At 39.6% G+C, this 3,343-nt stretch overlaps 1 pseudogene; it reads right to left on the bottom strand.

The window, feature by feature from the left end:
- Positions 1 to 2,170: 2,170 nt before the first annotated feature.
- Positions 2,171 to 2,995, bottom strand: LOC107917455 (protein argonaute 4-like; annotated as a pseudogene).
- Between the last annotated feature and the right edge of the window lie 348 nt (positions 2,996 to 3,343).

The raw sequence follows: 3,343 nt of genomic DNA, 5'->3' as shown, positions 1-3,343 counted from the left end.
TCAGAAAGGTTATATCTGCTATCTTTGATCTACTCCCCATCCAATACAGAGACGCCAAATCTGTTATCTTCGATCTGTTTTCTGACAATACAGAGATGCCTAATCATCTTTGATCTGCATATTTAACCTGTTACCCTACTGCTTAGGGGATTAAGGCGAGTCGTCGTCGATCTGCTCCACTACTGCTTAGGGAGATAAGATCTGCGAACCTGTTACCCTACTGCTTAGGGGATTAAGGCGAGTCTTCGATCTGCTCCACTACTGCTTAGGGAGATAAGATCTGCAAATTTAACCTGTTACCCTACGACTTAGGGGATTAAGGCGAGTCTTCGATCTGCTCCACTACTGCTTAGGGAGATAAGATTTGCAAATTTAACCTGTTACCCTACTGCTTAGGGAGATAAGATCTGCAAATTTAACCTGTTACCCTACTGCTTAGGGGATTAAGGCGAGTCGTCGTCGATCTGCTCCGCTATTGCTTAGAGAGATAAGATCTGCGAACCTGTTACCCTACTGCTTAGGGGATTAAGGCGAGTCTTTGATCTGCCCCACTACTGCTTAGGGAGATAAGATCTGCAAATTTAACCTGTTACCCTACTGCTTAGGGGATTAAGGCGAGTCTTCGATCTGCTCCACTACTACTTAGGGAGATAAGATCTGCAAATTTAACCTGTTACCCTACTGCTTAGGGGATTAAGGCGCTGAATTTTGTAATTTTCAATCAACCTTGCTACATTGCCCATTGGGGAATCCACCTATAGAATTGATTTCCTGGAATTTATGCTTATGCCAAATAATTAAGATGCCATGATCGAAATGAGTCAAATGCTCTTAATTAGACATATTATGATGCAAAATGTTTATGAAAATAACTCCTATTTCGGACGTCATCACTCATTCATCTATCGAGCTTTCCACCTCTTTCTTCTCGACATATCAATCATACTCTGCTCATTTGCCTCGAATGTTCTCCATCAATTTGGTCTACCGTACCATTCCCCGAATGTTACGACCCACTGAAGATGTTTATAAAATGATCCTTTCTTAAGATCAATATTGCTTAAAATGTCCAACCACCTTTTAGACTGAAGAAGAAAATCTCTCGAGTATCTCCAACCCATACATATGAGAATTCCTTAAACAATTGTCTTGTTTTAGTTTCTTGTATTATCTAGAAATTTCCAGAGTAATATGCAAAACTTCGTTTGTGAAGATATTTTAGTTCATCTATCATTATTTCAATGCAACATGCTTTATGAATAATGGGAGACAAATAAATTGATCCTTAGGATAATTAGATTTGGACAAATTATTGGAAGGAATGCAAAAAGATTAACCTGAGAACATATCTTTGCGAAGAAAAAGAATCCAAAGATAGTGAATAGGACAGAAATCAGATGCCCCAGATATCGCCGCTTGAGCGTCTATACACCAGCTCCATGAAGACTTTCTTGAGTTCAACATGTGTTTAAAAGATCCAAAGTAATTCGTTGATGCCTTGATATGTAACATACTTCACTTCTCATCGAATCCAGTATAGCAAGGTCACTGCATGACTTTCCAAATTTGAGCTGCCCTTTCGGGTTTTCAACTCAAAACCCCTTTGGTCTCAAAGCGCCCTTTGCGGGTTTTCACCTTGGCCTCTCCATTTTTTTTCTTTTTTCTCTTTTTTCTTTTTCTTTTTTTTCCTTTTTTCTTTTTTTTTTTGAAATAGAAGTCCCAAAATGCCCTTTGCGGGTTTTCACCTTGGCTTCCCTTCTCCTTCAGACAAAGTACTCCTTGACCGAGTCCAAATTCACTGGATCAGATAAATTCTTCCTATCCATTTCTTTTCAAAATTAGTGCACCTTTAGAGAAAGCCCTCTTCGCAACATATGGCCCTTCCCAATTCGGCATCCTTTTGCATGGGAAGGATCTCTTTCAGCACAAGGTTTCCTTTATGAAATTTTTTTGGACGAACCTTCTTTGTCATAAGTCTGTGTCATCCATTCTTGGTACATTTGCTTAGGATGAATACTTTCAAGTTAAGTTTACTAGAGGTATTCAATTCTTGACTCCATCAAAGCTTGGAGGAAAAATCTTGATTCATAAACCCATGAGAAAGGGATTACCCCAGCAGCAGTCCTAGCTGTTGTTTGTCAAACCCTACAAAAAAATGGTTCAATGATTCTCAGCAGACAAGAATGAAGTTGCTGACTTTATCCTTCAACCTGGAAATCTGAGGTACAGAGATTACTCCCGGAGCATACATACCACCATGACTCGATGATGTTTCTGAAGTATCCCTAATCTTCATAAATTGCCCCCAACTGTGAAGCTGCCAAATGAGCGTAGCAAATAGGAGCCACAAAAAATATGGATGTGGTGCTCCTTTGATACATATAGGATAGAGAATGAACAAACTCTTGCAGATCATGAGCCGAAAACCCAGCCTGGTCTAAGAGAACATGATAGTGGGTCTGCCTCGTGATTCTAATCATTCCAGCATGGGTACCAAGGTAAAAATCGTTGTTCTTTGGATGGCATATTTTTTTGTCAATGACAGTACCATGTAGCACATTGTCAGGAGATCCCTGCTGAAAAAACCTGGTATGATGGTTTTTCGTACAACAATAACCATAATCTTTAGGGTTCCACTTCTCGTTAAGGAACTTGCAAGCCTCAATAACTTGATCAAAACTTGATTGAATTGGGACTCGTTAACCCCATCCCTGAACTTGTATAGAAGTCTAAGAGAGCTTCCTTTATGATACCGTCATCCACTTTGTCAGAAACTGGTTTCGAAGAAAGAATCTATCATTTTAAGCTTCAGAGACTGTGTACGACCTGATGCCCCATAGCTAGAAATCAATGGCCACCGCCTAGAGCTAACCATCGCAGCTATTGACAGCACATCAGACTGCTCAGGAAAGCCAAACAATGCACCCATTCCAAGGATGATGGTTGGAACCTTTGAAACAACTGGAATTGAAGGTTTTTTCCCCAGCGTAAGCATAGAGAGTAGGCGGTAGTTTCTTATGCCAATTTTTACCAGTCTCCGTCATCTTCTGTAATTTGTTTTTTTCTTCTTTTTCTTTTCTTTTGGCAACCTTTTTTGTACTGTGGTATGGCGCATTATCTTTGAAAAGACTGCAAACTTTTGGCATTATGCAGTTATAATCTTTTTTTTTAAATGAATGACTTTTGACTTTGTAATATTGGCATATGAAGCTATCTCCCCCACTTAATGGAGTAGTTGACGTCCACAAAGATAAGTCATTGTCAGCTTGAAACTTTTGACGAACTCGAGCCCATAACATACATGCCCCATAAGTCTTGACTCCTTTAAATTTGGCATTCATTG

Source organism: Gossypium hirsutum, chromosome A01 (assembly GCF_007990345.1).
Source record: "Gossypium hirsutum isolate 1008001.06 chromosome A01, Gossypium_hirsutum_v2.1, whole genome shotgun sequence".
In the NCBI taxonomy this organism is placed as follows: Eukaryota; Viridiplantae; Streptophyta; class Magnoliopsida; order Malvales; family Malvaceae; genus Gossypium; species Gossypium hirsutum.
This window is presented reverse-complemented; position numbering and strand designations above follow the sequence as displayed.